Raw genomic sequence first — 18,524 nt, 5'->3', positions numbered from 1 at the left:
TAATCTACCGGCTAAGGTTGGTTTTTGGATGGACACAGCTCCTAAATAAATATTTTGTGGCCCCTAGCAAAACACAACATCTTACTCTATATCAGGTCCCTCTTCATCTCTGAGTACCTTCTTCCTCCCTTCATCCCGTTCAACATCCCTATCCTGTTCCTTCCCTTTCCTCGTTTGCCCAACATTCTCCCCTCTATAACAGTCTTCAACATCATACTGCCAGTCCAAACCCCCTTCATCCACTTTTCCTGCCTCCATAGGATTGCTCCCAACAAACGCCTCTCTTCGCCCACCATACCAAGTACTTCCTCATTTGTTTTCTTCTCTGTCCATTTTACCTTCTCCATTCTTCTCCACACCTACATTTCAGAAGCCTCAAGTCTACGCCTATCCTCCTGCTTCAGTGACCATGTTTTCCACGCCGTACATAAATACGCTACATATCAAAGTTTTAAAAAGCCTTTTCTTAACATCCTTACTCCACTTCCCTGCCATCAATTCTCTCCTGTTTGTGCAAGCTTCCTCGCATAACACAATTCTTCTCCTTATGTGTGAACATCCGTACATAGCTAGGCTCCATATCAAAGTTTTTACGAGTCTTTTCTTAATATCCTTACTCAACGATATATGCATTTATATTTATACATTTTAATTTTTTGCGGAAAATGTAAATGCATGAATGGTAGATATATACATGTATTTATAATCTAAGAACGCAAGATTTATCCACATTCCCGCTTGTAGGCGAAAGCTTACTTCAAAAAATAAAAAGATTCCGAACTCTTTATCGACCAATGCACTGAATGCGTATCATTAAATTGCTACACAACACCCAAGCGCAAGAATTTTACATAGGGCAATTAATACAAAAATATACCCTCAGAATTTGCTACAGAATATTGATATTTTTTTTAAAGGTAGCCTTTATTCGTTGCATCAAGTCCAGAAAACATGTCAAATGATGGGAGTCTATCAAATGCTTTCGCTCTGGTCAAATAACTGGGCAAACGCTTAAAAAAGAAGAGCACATAAAATATTACGTCCATAGATATTGCGAAAGATGATGGATTCCAAACAAGAGTAAAAAAAACGTAGCATGCAGCCGTTCAATGTTGATTCGTATACACGCCCATATGGAGAGCCTTGGTGAGCCGCGGCGACCATAAATAAATATCTCATATACGAGCTACCCTCTCGTAAGCTACCCTTCTATTATATAAACCGTTCAAGGGCACAAAGCGGCTCCCGATCCTCATTTGTCACTTCTCTGAGCATGGCCTGCAACTTTCGTAGGGGTTAATAGCTGTGAAATCATGAATCATTTATTACAGTCCTAACAGAGAGTATTTCCGCCTTATTGGGCATTAATGTGCCTGCCGAACCGAAATCGATATCGCGGCACCCACTTCTTTTTAACGTTAGGTCTTATATGTTTGGTTTTGGCGTTCTTACACTTTTGTAATCTGAGGATTCTTTTGGCCGTAAAATACCTCACTTCGGGAAATAGAGAAGGGAGAGTCGGCCACTCTTTCCGCCGCCCAAGACGCTACCACGTCAGCATTTCCCCACCGATTCTTCATAGAATATTAAACTTGGCCAAGTTCCAAGCGAAGCGGACGGAAAGCAGGATTGCAAGGGTCTCAAAAAGGCAGAACTTAACGCAGAGGCCGAGCGAGGGAACGTAGGAGCTGTAATTCTTGAGCGAGGTATGGGGAGGGGGGGTGGAGGGGCTCAATTAAGCGGAGAAACCATTTCTTCCGCGGGGAGCGAATCAAGATTTACGCCGGACTCCACATGCGAATTCAATTACCGCGAAGTGAGCAGTCGAGTTTAAGTTTAGAGAACGATTCTGAGAGATCGGTGGGGTTCATTGGAAGGACTAGAGAGCGATGCGCCGCGGAGGACGGAGCGTACACCTCATCCATGAAAACACTTCGAGGCCGGAACTTGTGTCATTTACGATCCATTCGACTCGGATTTATCTAAAATAATAGACTATTAAGATGACTCAATGATGAGGCCTTAAAGGAAGGAAACATTAAAGAGGAGAAATACACTTACACAGGAAGGATGGTCAAAGCGTGAATTACTAGACGCATTTGATGGAAAGCTTCAGTTCATAAGTCTATGAAGAAATGAAAAAATGCCAGGGTGCAGAATCTCTAAGGACGGCTACAAATAGCATCAGGTTTGACATAATGTAATTATTATAATTAAGTGTTATTCAATCTACTTTCACCATACAATGAATAATATTAACAAAATATTATTGTTAAATGTACACATAGTGTGAGATTTATAGATTTTATACATCACGGAAAGGCTATAGCCATCAACGTTAAGTTTGCAATTTGCGCACAACTGCGAAGGAATTTAAGCCATCTTAGAGCAAGCAGGTATCAACAATCATAAAATCGAACATTTTTTTCAAATTACGACAAATATATATATTGGTGATAAAATCTTTTACGGATTAAAGTTTCTCATAAGACTTACCCCCTTCACGAATAATGCTGTCTTGAGCCCAAATAAGATTCCAAGAAGTAAGCAGACCGAGAAAATTCAGTTGCTTGGTGCACCCAGTGAAGAAAATAAGAACTATTTCTTCCGTTCTCCTTCGCCATGATTCATTTATTGCAGTATCTATAGACGTTAAATTAACCAAAGCAAAGAAAATTCGTTCGGCACATTTTGATTGTGTTCTTTCAAGTTCGCATGGGCTACGTGTACGATTTACATCCCTATTTATGTACTTAAAATCACTTTGGTCGCAGGGAACCGGAGGGCAAACGCTTCGTTCGATTCCGAGTAGACAGCAAACGAATCCGCCTGAGGTAGTCGGCTGAATGCGATCCGTCAAAATTCGCTCGTCTTCGTTAGCTGAGCGTGTCCTGAGCTTTTAATCATCTGGATTTCCGACGCATGTACATTGCCCAGGGGCGTGATTCTAGATGCATCCAGATACTTTTCGATTGATGCCCATTGTAGATTCCCCTGAATCATGTGATTCCAGTTTTTTCAATGGTAACAGAGTGACAGGGTGTCACTTTGCGAGAGCTAACATGAGGAACCTAATCAATCGATTAGCGACGGAGTCGTTGTAAACGATTAGAATACTCATCATTTGTATTACTGTTAAAAGATTTGTGGTATTTTGCCAAAGGCTTTCACCATATTTCGGGTTCAAAAGAAATGTTTTCTCAAGCACGCACAAATAACTCTTTGTTAATTGTTTCCGCCGTTTAACTTGAACGCAGCAATTCTTATGTTAAACTGGGATTTATTCAATACCTTTTGTGCATATCAGGTTTTCCGTTAGCATGAGGATTTAAAATGATCCAATAAAGTAAATATAACTTTTCCCAAAGCCTGAAATTTCCATAGTCCAAAATGTCCTGAAAAAATATTAATACTCCATAACTAAACGTTTTTGTGCCCAATATTTGAACCCAGTTATTAAGGGATAACGAATGCATGAGCATCATGTATTTTTCCGAAGTATTATATATATATATATATATATATATATATATATATATATATATATATATATATATATAATAATACTTATATATATAATATATTATATATATATATATATATAATATATTCACATACATATATATACACACTATGTATACTAGTACATATAATAATATATATACATGCATATTTACACACAAATTTGAGTTAGATATTGATTCGATTCTAAAAGTGATAATTGTAGCACCGAATGATCCGTAAGTTTTCTATAAAGGATGTATATTGGCTTAGTACAAATAGAAAGCCACGGGAAAACTTTCATCTGAGTGATACACAAACGCTATTTCCAACCCTGCAAAGTCCACCGAGACTACGAATGCAAGGGCTGAACACAAAATACATGAGGCGAATGCATACTAACATTTGATTATAAATTGAATTGATATTACCATTTTTAGCTGTCCTTGCAAGAAATATACTCGTAGATGAGCACCAAATCGGTAAAATTGTTTACGTACCGAGTGGCAAGAAGACTACTTATCTTATCTACCTTAAGATATCCGCATACGACTTCTGTTGGCCACCTGGTGCCACTGTCTCAATCCTCCCGCAGGAACACGGTGGCGCTAACGAAATGAGTTTGGAATTATTCGAATCGGTTTCGCTAATTGGCTTCCGCCCCGAGTGTTGTTCCCAGAATGGGTTTCGGCATAGTCCGCAAGATAGTTACTCTTTCCTTGGCTCCAGGGAACTTTTAAGGGGAACATACGGAGGGAAAACCTAGAAACTCGCTCAATATACTCCAAAAGAAATCAGCAAACTACCGTTGGCTTCCAGTGAAGCACTATCTACAAGAAACACAGAAAATAAAAAACTTCCAACCCCAGTCTTGCGGTTCCGTTAAGGTTAAGGTCACGTAAACACATTAGCAGTAGCTAGATATTTCCCTTGCATTATAGGAATACTTGACAGCGACAAAAACTTCACGAGTCATTTATTTGTCAATAAACAGTAACTTAGCAATTAAATGTTATTTTTACTTATCGTGAATCTCACTTACTAGTTGTATTCTTCGTTTACAGGTAATAATCAGAATATAAACCATGACATTATAAAGTATTTTCAAACTATACAATAAGCCTAAAAGACATACAAAAGAATTAATCAATATTTATATGTTTATTGAGTTATAACTAAGTAACGTCAGATGACATTGCATGGAATTTAATCCCCCCCCATGTGAATGTTAAAACGTCATAAGATATTAAGCATAGATAGAAACTGAAGCAATTTTATTACTTAGGTGAATATAATCAGAAATAAATTCCAAATAATGCCTGGGAGTAATTTTTCGCTCTCAGTAGTGCATTATTTATAACAAAAAACCAACATCAATTCTCCTAACCCAGAGTCGCGAGAGGTGAAACTCACGTCTTATTTCAAATTAAGGAATGCACAATTAACGAATGGCCAGAATGTAGAGGGTAGCGAGTCATCCATGGTTTTATATTATGACACTTTGAAAGTTTATAATTTATTCAAAGGCTACATTCATCTAGGCCTCATGATGAATTGAATAAGTCTAATCTATCACTTAACGAGTGAACTACCAATAGGAGCTCATTCACACATCCATGTATTAGGTTTAAATAACTTGAAATTATCTTTAAGGAGGAGAATTTTCTTGCGCCTTAGACATATGATGACTTGATTAATCCAATTTAACTATCCTGAAGGTAATCAGGTACAGTTTTATACATTGCTAGATGAAAATGAAATAAATCCATCCCTTTTGAATAACAACAGAAAATCCAAAAAAATATATCAAAGTGTGCCTTGCGAATCCCAACAGAATATTATATTCCTTTGTAGAGTCTACTATTTTACTACTCAACTTTTAATTTTTAAAATGAGATGTAATATTGGTGTATCGAATAATATAAATTGAGAACTCTTTAAAACAATATCAAGAAACTTCTACTTAATACCTCGAAAGCCGCCTCAAGGGCGTGAGGCGGGGGGTGTTAGGACACCACCCGTAATTTAGAAAAGAAACGGAGAGTTATTACCAAAACAACAAAAGAAAATTAAAAAAGGACGAATAATTAAAAAAGGACGTTTTAGATATTGGTGTATTGCCATTTGGCTATAAATCGCAAACCTTCAAAAAATAAGATTATGAAAAATATTGCGACGGTCAAAACGCCGATAAATAGAGTGGCTCTGATAATCAGTAATAAAGTAAAATTGGCAACTACTCAAGCACAATCGTCTTGGTAGCTCCTCGTTTATTAAAGACGCAAATAAGAGCTGCTAATAGCAGCTCTTATTATTATTAAGAGATGGAAACTACATAGCAGATGGCAGAAGAAGTCTAATTTACGCAATAAAGAATTTTCAAATGTTAGCACTAGAAATACAGGTATTCAGAGCGCATTACAACAAAGGGATGAGATATTAGGTCGTCCCTCTTACGGTTTTGTCGGAGTTCGCAGTAAAACAGTAGAAACCCGACGGCGTAAATCATTGATCACTGCTGTCTCAGAGCAATCAAGTAATTATGAAGAAACGATTAATTCGTGATTTTCTGGAATAAAACAATACAAATACTCAATACTTATTGGTAGTCACGAAATTTTGGTGATCAAAATTGTAGAAAATACTTATGCGAATAAAGAAACGGATATATCCTAGCTACGCATACACAAAATAGCAAAACTACTAATGGTGGCATCCCAATTTCTATTCTTTAAGATTCTGTTGTTACTTCCAAGGAAAAATGTTGCTATTGCTAAATCCAAGAATGACATTCGATGACGGATTCAAGGCTACTATCTGCCTATCTGACGAAGTCATTATTTTTTCGGAGAAGGCAATTTTTTTGGTAATTAATATACTCTACAACGCATTCTAAAGGGGATAGTAACTAAATGACCCATGTTCACTAAAAGTTCATTTATGTTTTAAATATTTAAGACATTTCTCCATTGAAACATTTTAACATCCCCAAGTATACCGAAGCAGTAAGTGACGAAGGCAGAGGGCAAAACGAATGGGTAGGCGAGAATGGGATATTCCTCACAGCTTTCGAAAAAAGCCCATTTCGTTTATTGCCTGTGAGAAAATCCATGGCAAAGGAGTCCATTAAAAGATCTCGAAACGGTACATTTAACACGCACGGTGGAGTGGAAGTCTATGCCCAAAGGCAATCCATCTCAAGCGTCGCCGGGAGAGCGACAACATTGCGAGGCCATCATGAATGAAAGATCTGTTGCCAAACGCCCACGTTTTTAATGGGGTTCAAAAATCATCCTTCCCCACAAGCAATACATCCGCGGTCTCTGGGTAATAAGGACCCATTTCCTCTCCAATGATCCGAGAGGTGTTCTTCTCAAGTGTGCTCCTCATACTTTTTCCGTTTTGATTTAAATCTAAAACACGGCAGTACTCTTAAAAGCTGGTTGAAAGTCTCCAAAGAATTAACACAATAAACAATTTTGAAAAAGGTACACCAAGTTGCCATAACTGGTGAATAAAAGCTAATGAAGCATGGCTGGCAAAGATTCCGATTTACGAAGGAAACAACATTATTGTTCATGTCCAAAAAATCCGTGTAGGTCAAAAAGTAGTTTATAAAAATTTCAAAAGAAATATTTCTTCACTACACCCATTTCCTTAGAAATATCAATTTCATTGAACGAAATAATGGAAGTATTTTTTGAAAAGCTTTTCTATTCAGATAATATTTTTCAGCCAAAAGATTTCTAGGGGAAAAGGGGGAAATTTGCATAAAATATCTTCATACCAGGGTCTACTATTTTTGCGATTAAAAATGTCAGTTCTCCATATATTCAGAGTTTTCTGTGCTCCAACACAAGAACTATACTGCGATAGGTCTTGTAATGAATTATGTAGCAAAGTATCTACAGGAAAAATCAACTCTTAATGAGAAATAATGTTACCTTAATTTTAACCATGAGGGAACCTCTCAGAGAAATTAGAAATACAGCTTTAAGGAAAAGCACCTTAAGTGCATGAAGCCTACTTTTGAAGAAATAAACTTTCCACGGAGTGCAAAAAGTGCCCTAAGGAAAACTAAACTCTGAGAAAAATGGGTATTAATTATTATTCATTTTAAAATAGCTATCTTAGTGAGGGTGAAAGAAAGAGAAAAAACACTTCGCACTTCCACACACTTTTAATATAACACGACCATGGTTTCGATGCTGCGCATCATCATCAGGTACAATACTACAAAATTTTTCAACTTATATAGCCAGAACCCGGGTAGGGGAAGTTAGGGAGAGGGGTGGTAGTGTAGCAATCATGGTGGGTGAAGGGAAGGTGAGGGGGAGCTATTGGATGCAGACGGTACAAAGGGGGGTGTTGTTTGCAACGGTTCCAAAGAATTCCACAAAGCTAAGCCTGAAACTGTTAGCTTTATAGCTATCTTAGCTGATCTATGAAGCATAAATCGGTGCAAAGCCAAAATAAAACTAAAAAAAGAGATGCGCTAACGTACGCTCATGAGAATAGCTTATGTCCCATTGAAAAATCGAGAAACTTCTTTATCAAATCATTTTAACAGTTTAACTAGGAAATGTATTTGGGGTGTTAAAGGGCATGAGGGTTTGAACAAACTCTATTAAAAACAAAAATTAAAGAGAAGAGGCAAGCCGACGCATATGACAGATATCTGGAACTAATTAATAGTTTTTTTTACGAATAAGCCTTTCGCTTCCAAATTCTTCCCTTTGTATTTCTTGAAGCAATAGGAAGCGAGAGAAGTCCCCGTAAACGGGTATTGTTGCTAGGCAATCGAGACGCGAAGGACGAACTCACACCACCAACCAAATCCTGGCTTCTTGACCGAGTTTGGGTCATTTGGTCCGACCCGTCTAAACGACTCCTTCATTTCCTCACACGATCCCGTTAAATTCGCCGGTGGTCAATGGTTGTAGACGCCACCACCCGAGGCGATTAGGGAACGAGTTTGTCTAACCAAGGGGAAGGCGTTTAAATAAAGTGACCAATGAGATGGTTTAATGTCTGTTGAATATGTAACGGCGCATTACAGCCATTGAAAAAGAAAATATATTCAGGAATAATCTATGATTAAGAAGAAACTCGAATCTTGTCAAAGGGGTCTTACTTAGTACACCTAATTGATCCCATGAATACAATTTCTTCACAAGGTGCTTGGATAATTTCCTACTCAAAATACCATGCCAACCTAAAGGTCAGTATCAGAAAAATTAATCCAAACCTGCCAGAGGATATGAGCTTGCGACTTTCACATTGCCTGCAAAGAAATAGATGAGTTTCAACTGATAAGTTTTAAAAGCGCCGATTTGTATTACATGATTCAAATCAATTAAAGTAGTAGTTGCAGTGGAGGCGACCAACAGCTATGGTTATTTGCACCATCAGGGATGGATGGGAAAGGAGTAAGAATGGAGAGAAACCCGGCGTCGGCATTTGCCTACTCTTAGCGAAAGCCAAGTCAATTAAACTAGTAGTAAAATGACCAAGAGGAAAATAACTATAAGAAACAATAATTTATAAGAATAGCAAACATGATATTTTCAAGCATATCAAACTGTAGGTCAATCCAAAAATTAAACTCTTAAAAATGAAGGCTGAATGAGGAAAGATCCGCCGCATCTAGAGAAATGAAAGCTCTTGCGAAATGTTCTGGTTTTCATGAAACAACACTCTATTTCACCAAAAGTTCATAAAACATCCGTCTGCAATGGCTCTATGAACATACACCTACACTTATTCTACACGTTGTAGCAATGTCGAGCATTACCGGTGACGAATCCCACCAGGGTGGCACGCGCCGGATTAGGAGACGAAGAGAACCCCCAAGCCAGTAGCATCCGCCGAGCTTTTAAAACAAGCCTGATCGCCCAATCCGGTTATTTTCGTTATGGCGAGAGTTTGGTCAGCACGGTCAGTGGATACCGTCATTCCCTTGTTTACAAAGGAGGGCACACTGGCCAAAATTTGCATGAAAATCATGTACACACTGCCGCCGCGGCATGTTTGTTTTTTTGTTCACTCTTTGTTAAACCCTCTGCCCACGGGAGACGAGTCCGCAGCAGAAGCAACCTAAAACCTCGGCTGTGCCTTTTGACTGCCCGGACGGAGTCGTCCCCACTTTTGAAGAAGACCCCGAAGGAAAGGCGGGGGGGAGAACAAAGGAAGAAGAAGAAGAGCGCGAGAGGGACGGGACAAAGGAAGAGAGTGCATGTAGGGAATGACTTAAAAAATAAAAGGGAGAAGCGCGGAGAGGAAAAGCGCAAATGGACGAGCGAATTTGTTTTTATAGGTTGAGGGAAATAAAGGTCGGGGGAGCGAATAAGAGCGGAGGGAGTAGAGGCGAGGAGAAGGGGGGACATGGAGAAATGGAGAGGAGGGAAACGCACGAAAGGTAAACGAAAGTGACAGGGGACGGTGGGCGAGAGGTGTGGGAGAGGAAGAGGAAGAGCCTGGAAAGTGAAAGAGATAAAAAGGCCGGGAGGTGAGGCGGAGACGATGGGGGTAGGGAGGATGGGGGAAAATAAAGAAAAAAATTACGTCCGCTCTGCAGGGTCGCCACCTTTCCCACGCTACGCTGCATGAGATCCTGGACTTTGACCCAGGTGTTTCCCCCCTGAGCTAGGTGTTTGACCACACCCTTTGCCGGCTTTTAGATATCAACGTTTCTCCCGTTCTGTGCACAGGTTAAGGATGGGAAAGGGTTTCCGGAAATATCCTCTTTACAAGACCCTTACTAAAACTATATAGTTCCATTCTTCCAGTAAATTGATTATACCAGTTAAGCAGTTCTGTAAGGGAAACCACCCAATAAAAATGGATAAATTAACCAGTCAACTAATACATTAAGGGATAAATACCACCATCTATAGTGTTAAATTAATGGCATAAAAGCACGACAAAGTAGGAATACGTCCAAAACGTAAATTATTGTCAGCAAATTATAAATTCTGTCCAAGCATATTTTATTTAAGCATACCTGCAGATAACAATTGTTTTTCATTTCTTAATCCACAGAACAACTGCTGCCTGACCAAATTTCCATCTAAAAAATCACGGTTTTAAACATGAATTCACTTTTACATTTCCCATATCTAAGCTACTGAATGGGTACACCTAATGGGAATCAAAGATGGAATTCCAGCAACTGTCATGTTTCAGATATTTTACTAACAAAACCACCTCAGGAAAGCGTTACACTCCCTAATGAAGCAGGCAAATATCATTCCAACAGCGAATAGTTTCCGCGGGTGCAAAAGGAAAAGCGATCACAGTTGAGTTTATGGGTGCAGTGTGACTTATAAATAAAAGTATGCACTAGCACAGAGTAAAAAATATTCATATAGCCTATAGAGAGCTTTATATTTCAGGAATTGAAAGGATGAGTAAACACCGTCAAATAAAACTTTTACCAATAATTACTATGCACAGAAACCGAAAAGTCTTAAACGCCATAAAAGCCTGTTTCAACAATTTCATCCCGTTTCAGCTTGATCCCACGGCTTTTACTGCATTTATTGAAGCTAAGACTCTAAAGTCGCTGAATAAACTTTCCCGAAAAGTTCAAGGCACTTCTTTTTAACCGACGCAGATTAATTATTCTGAGACTTAAAGAATGTACCGATAGCGTGATGCCAATCGTGTTAATCCTTTATCGATTTCAAGCAGGGCCTCATCACCTTCATATTAAGAGAATGAAGCAACTTCGGAGATTTCACATAAATAATTGATTAAATAAAATCAATATAACTGATCGGTCCACTATACCGCTTGCCTACTTGATGGTGGTGATACTGACTGATGACGTCCGTGTCAAAATCGGCTGCGGAGTAAATAACACCTTTTTTAAAAAAACTATGAAACAACTCAATCCGCTGAAACTAATCCTTCCTTAACATTATATTTATCACGCGAAGGACAAAATTCATCCCCTCCTGAGAGGGCATTTTCAAAAACTCCCAAATATTATTTTATAAAAGAACCTTACAAAATAAGCTGTAGAGAAAGATCGTGTAAGTAGAAACAAAAATTTTATAACGAAAAACGAAACCACGAACTAGCATCCACTATTGATCAAGATTCACTGACCCTCAGCAAAAATCCACATGGGTGGTAATCGCGGTCATGCTCCGGGAGAGGTGTGAGAGAGAGATAGAGGGGAGAGGCAGAGACAGAGAGAGACACACACAGAGAGGAAGACAGAGAGAGGAGAACAGAGAGAGAAAAACAAGGAGAGGGAGACTGAGAGGGGAACGGGGAGTTAAGAGAATAAGAGAAGCCACTGGCCCGCTCGATGGCCCCAAAGGGGGAACGCTGAAGAAGATAGGACGGCAAAGGGTGGGAGGAATTGGAGAGGGGGAATAGAGGTGTGATGGGATGGGGGGGAGGAGAGCGGCCTGGAAGACAGGGAGTATTTATGGAGGGTTGGGCGATACGTATGTGTTCCGGCCGTGGGAGGGCGACGGAAAAAGGATTAAGCACACGGAGGGTGGGGGCAGGAAGGGAAAGAAGATTGAAGGGGGGGAAAAGTGGATAGGGGTGGGGAACTTTCGAGGATTCTGAAGGAAAATGAGAGGAGTATTGCCCGTGTACACCAGGCGCACCCTAGGTTCAGGCTTACACAAATATTACCTATAATATTCTTCGGCTATCAAAAACGCAAAAAGGTACTCGCTGGAACAATTATTAAACATGGTACACAGGCTTAATCGAGATCATACACATCAAATGTTAACGCGAGCTTTACTCGGAATATTCTTGGGTTTTCTCACAAAAATGATAATTATTTTCAAGAGTTGCAGTGATTTGAGGAGGGTGTACCAATACCACGATCACTGACGTTAATCTCCGTAGGTGGGTACTTAGAGTTAGATTGGAGACCAGCGAACCATGGTTTTTCCGTTTTAAAAAGTAATAATATCATACTGCACTAAAATTAGGCAATATTTTGTGCACAAAAACTCCTACCGATCTTACATTCTAGTTATGTTGAATATGATTTTGTAGGATCAATTTTGTAAGCCATTGACAGGTAATACAACTATCAAAATTAGAAAAATATAAACGATTAGAATATGTGTATAAGATTTAAAAGAATGGTGGAAGTCAGACTTCTGCGTGAATCAGTTTTAATTATTTTAAAACCCTGATGATGAAACATAAAGGAGATGGGTGGACTAACTCACTTTCATATATCTAAATGACATACTACGTAAGGCATTTGCGAGTGACAGCGCAGCCATGGGCATTTTCCATGTACCCCGAGAAGTACTAATATTCATTTTGCTTTCAGATGCTCCAATGTCTGATTTCATATCGCAGAGCTGCACACCACAAACATCTGTTACAGCAAAGCAAATATACCCTCTCAATCCGCAGACATCGAAGGGGGCCCATTTTAAACTGCGAACGTTTCCCCGTCGGACTTCCCGCGTTGGTGATTATGAGGAAAGATGTGATTTGAAAATATTTATCTGTGGCGGAAAATAAATATCCGCCGTCAAATTCTGACACTGAACCAATGAATTTTGCCCAATGATTTAAATCCAGCGATATATTTGCAAACCCCTTTGGGCACATTAAATGACTTGGCGTTATCTTTTTCACGCTTAAAACTTTCCACACCAATAGTCCATCGATAAAGAACCACAACAGGATAATCGGTTCTTAAAATCATAATAACGAACGTCAATTTTAAATCCAGTAAAATACTCCAAACAAATAAAACAACAGGGTGGGGCACAAATATCAAGGAGGGGTATTAAATATTGAACAAGAGAATGTGTGGAATGTTTTTCTAGAATCAATAAATGGTCACAAACAAGGAAATTTATTTAGAATGGCAATGGCATTATTTCAACATAGCTAACATTCACGTAGGTATTACATGGGCATCACTTGCTTGCTACCCTAAATTCAAAAGAAATCCACAATATTGGTTATATGAATACGTTATAAACAGTCAATGCTAGAACATAATAGGCGCATATGCAGTGAACCCACATCTTATTTCAGCTAGAAGTCAGTAACCGCATTTTGAATGCCAGCTCGGCAACTGAAAATTTTCGCCAACAGCTGGTCATTTGCAGATACTACTTCGTGCTATAAATGCAACTAAAGAAACCATTACAAAGCAAAATAAACATTTCTGTTCTGCACAGTTCTGGCTAGATAGGGAGCTCCACAGATCCACAGTCTACCACAGATCTGCCCAGGACAAAGAAGGAAAAACACCCATAACACACGAATTTTACAAACTTGAAGAAGGCGGTAAATAATCTAGCGTAAACGAGTTCATCCATCCAAGTTTATCCATTTTAAGTATATGCAGCAGTTTATCCAAATTAACGTCAGTAACCCACGTTCAAAGAAAGTCGTGAAATGGGTGCTGATTTTTTTGAGCGGAAAATGCATCTGGAAGACTTCTCCCTCCAAGGGTCCGCCCGCAAAAATGAACCCTGAGTAATCCGAACTACAACTCCATATTTTCAACGCCGCGAAGATTCTCCTCTAACTGCAGCAACCTCCCAGGATACTCGGCAAATTCCGCAGAGACCGGGGGCCCTATGCGTGCCCCGAGGTCACCGCATCCTTAACGTGCATCTGCATTCCGCCTCCATGTTTTCGCCCGCGGAAGTGACCTCACTTGCCCAAACTGGCGATAAAAACGTGCACTATACTGTTCCGGTTCCTCAACCACATTCCGCTCACATCCTTTGAGGGAATCATCTCGTCTGTTCTCTCTCTCTCGTCCTCACTTCCACACTTTTCTTCTTCATCCCCACCTTTCCCTAAGTCCTTCCCATCCCTCTTCCTCCGCTATCCTCCTGACGGTAAATCTGCAGGGTGTCCATAAATCCCTCGACTGATCATCGTTAGTCTTTCAACCCGAAGATTGGATGACTACGGTCCTCCATTCTTCCCTATTTAATGCCGATTCCCCTTTGCCCAGACAGCTAACTTTCTCAAAATCCTCCATATATGGCCTGCGATGTGCGGGTCTACTCTAGTTTTTCTACTTACATGGCTCCAGGCTAAAATTCAAAGAGGCATTCCGTCGGTCGGCTGATAAAGTAATTACAAAATTATAAACCCCAATCTATATCTGCAAAGAGGAGAGCTGGGCTAAAATTATGCTTAGGTCTAAGCCTCCTCAGGGTGAATGTCTCGTGCACATCGAGTTGACAATAGTTTGACACCAATCAAAATATTTTAACTTCGCTGCACTTTCGAAAAAGACGCAGTCCAACAATTGTCCAAGCTACGAAAGAAACCGCGGAAAAACCACTCGTTAATCCATAATTGGTATATATTTAAATATGTTCTTCCTCTCGCACAACTTGTGATCACGATAAAAACAATATGACCCTAAAATTATAGTCTAATTGTCACAAAATGCAAGTGTTTCGTTATTTTTTCCATACCGCGCACACCCACACTGGAAACTTCACACACACACAGGTACATATCATAGAAAGTCTAGGAGTTTAACATCCCCTATCAAATGACCATTTGAGAGCTCACAGACTATGAGGTAAGTGGATAAAAATTTCGTATTAACGACCTATTTTATTCCCTCCCTCCGTATGGTAAGGCTACCTCCATTCTGTCGTAACACTCATTAAAACATCAAAATAATTAAGCTATTTCCAAATATTCATTCAAATACGATTCAAATACTCAACAAAATACAACCTTACATCAAACATTACAATTAGCCCCTCTTCAATTCCGAATACATCCTACCTCCCTTCATTTCGCCCAATATTCCTATTCTATTCTATTCCTGCCCATTCTTTGTATGCCTAACATACTCCCCTATATCACAGTCTTCAACATCCCATTGCCAACTGAAATGATTTGCATTCATCTTTCCTTCCTACTTTGGATTTCTTCCAACCTATCCTCCTTACCATGCCCAACACGTCCTCGTTTGTTTTTCATTGTCCACTCAACCTTCTCCATCCTTCTCCACACCTACATTTCAAACACGATCACCAATCTATGCCCATTATCGTACTTCATTAATCATGTTTCCAGGCCGTACAAGATAACGCTGCAGTCTGCAAGCTTCGACAAGCCTTCTCTAAATATCCTCATTAACGTAGTGGTCATCAATTGCCTCCTCCTAGTCAAAGCTAGGATGGACATTGTTTTAACTGTTAGAAAAAATTGATTCAGTGCTTCAGCGTCATCATCAATCGGACAACTTAAATATGATATACGTTACAACTTATATGCTGCCCATTTCTTTAATTTGGAAAAACACATGACAGAGTGCGACAGCGTGAGGAGGTAAAATGACTAGGATGAGGATATTGTTTGCTAAAGATTTTTTCTAGGACGAGATTTGTCTAAAAAAGTTGCGGTGCAAATGAATTAGTTTGCATCACATAGAAAAAGACAAGAACAGCCGAAAAAACAAATAAGTGGATTGTAGTAATATCAGTGAACTTTAAATTTTATGGCATACTGTTTCACAACATTACTCCAAACACTTTGTCGAAAGGTAATGGAAGTATATTCATGAGGATGAGTTATATTAAGTGGCGTTCATTAGCTTGTATTTTTCATTTTCTAATGATACAATTTGTTCTAATGCCTCTCCATTTGAGATGAGAAAAATCTAATCCAAACCGCCGATGTAGTAGTTCGAGCGCTTAACCCGTAACCCACTTTTCTTTAATCCACACCTAGGTAGGAAAGTTTAGTTTCATTCCATAAAACAGGGTACAATTTTGCAGATTGCGGAGAGGAAAACCCGTATTTCTCCGAATGAAATTCAATAGCGCATAAATATTAAAGCTATTGAACCTTTCTGTGGTTTAAATTGTCACAATCAATTAGTAGCGCGCGAAATAGTTCCGACTGTGGTATCGATTCGGTCTCGGATACCGTTTCGCGATTTTCCTTTTTTCTTCCATTTTTTCCTCGTCCTGCATCAAAACTATAGAAATACCACTACTTTTGTCTTTCGCATCGTTACGATTGCGATCCCTATTCGCGAAATTATTGCTGAAAGATCAGAAGCATATTCCTATTAGGATTGAAAGCTATCATTACCGGCGAACGAAAGAAATTTAGAGAACCCAAGATACTCAATGGACAATATTAAAAGAGCCCCCAGAGAGTTAATAATATTATTATTCCACTTTTGTATAAAAAATCGAAAACTTCGAGAGACATGACGCATATCTTTCGTGACACACGCAATTATGGAATCCAATTTTTGGAAATCATAAGTTGGAACCTAATTTAGATCTCAAAGTTTTTGCGAATTCAAATTTGAAAATGCTGAAACTAATACGAACAACTATTATACGAGCTAAAACTAAGTGGTAAAAGGAAGATAGCGTAGATGTGTACCTCGATCATAAGGGAATATAGGCCAGAATGCCGTACGCTCCGAGTGTATCAGGCACAAGGTCTCCTATCTAGAGAGCCCCCTTTATCAGAGGGTATTCTAGACTCAGGAAATCTGTGAAAAAGATATTTTTCAAAGTACCTACCAGCAATTACCACGTGCTAGGACATTTTCTCATCAAATTAGAAGGTGAAACCATTTAAACTTAAATCTATATTATTGATCAATTTATCAATCTAACGTGGGCTCGATTGCCACTAACTCCTTGGACTAATCCCTCAACATAACTACACAATCTGGTAAAGAGGGGAAATATCCGACGCTATGAATAATGCTTGTCTCGGGCCTGATGTTATAAGAACAGAAACAAGAAATATAAAGAATATCCCGTCAACCATAGTTATAAGCCCAAAGGTTGGTTTGAAAAGTGAGAGTGGGACTCACCCAATCATGCTAAAGTACGGTGTTGGATATCAACTGAACAAGATAGGGGGGTCAGTTCCTTTCCCTGTATCAGCTTTGGTTTACCAGAAAAACATCTGGATGTGCAATTACATTTTTCCCTGATCATTAATGAACTTTATCGTACACACCGCGATTTGAATCATGTACTCTTGCGCTAAGAGGCTGGATACAGGCATCTTGCATGCAGATACTCTGAAATATTTTGGCATCGCCACGGTTGACAATCCCGAGCAAAGGAGCTTGTTACGAACAAACTATCTTCTAATTAACGTAAAGCAAGAATATTGAAATGTAATGAAATAATTGACTTTGTAATTCCACACATTTTATTAGGTGTGTGGAATTACAAAGTCAATTATTTCATTACATTTCAATATGCTATGCAAATTCCATAAAGTTACGCCTGAGACAACAAATTTTAGTAAAGCAGGAAATTAAATTCAATCAGAAATAGAACTGAAGACATTTTTTATAACATTCTCAATTTAAAGCTATGCTTGTGACATTGTGACTAAAAAGAAAAGTTACCATAAACCAAGGACATCGTTATCAGAAGAAAAAAAAACCCTTAACTATTATGGAACTAAATTTTGTCACTTCAGGATTGAAAAAAAAGAAAGGAAGCCACAATATACTGCCTGATAAAGTATCGGCTAGGAGGGAGAACGTCAATTAATTCATAGCATAGTAAATGCAAAAGCCTGGCCGGTTCATAGCAGGTAGTTAAACATTTTTTTGATGAAACAATGGTCCTGAGGGATTTTTGGGCGGGGTCGAGGAGGCTTAAAGAGCCGCTACACGGTGGGGGATCGAGAGGTTGAAGAGGGGAAAACAAACCGAGCCGAGAGGAGAGTAATTTATTAATGTTCTCGTAGAACCGCGACGCCAGGTCTCCTTTTCCTGGGGGACAGAATGTTCAATGTTTTACTCCGGTATCCCACGGCAAGGTGAGAGATCTGGTCGACTCCTACGGCAGCGCTTCTTCGGAAAAGGTCATTACTAACCGTATCAGGAAACGTGTAAATGAAATGGTGCAAAGATTGCCGAGGGTCCTAAATTCTTCCGAGGGATAAAAACAAAACTTTTTCCTGCGTACTTAACGACTCCTACAAACGGCCGTTTACGCGCAATTGGAATATATTTAGGCGAAGAATGATTTGAGATATCCGTA

The sequence above is a fragment of the Hetaerina americana genome, unplaced genomic scaffold (assembly GCF_022747635.1).
Source record: "Hetaerina americana unplaced genomic scaffold, ioHetAmer1.1.p SCAF_110, whole genome shotgun sequence".
NCBI classification, from domain to species: Eukaryota; Metazoa; Arthropoda; class Insecta; order Odonata; family Calopterygidae; genus Hetaerina; species Hetaerina americana.
The sequence above is the reverse complement of the archived record's forward strand: the minus strand, read 5'-3'. Positions refer to the sequence as shown.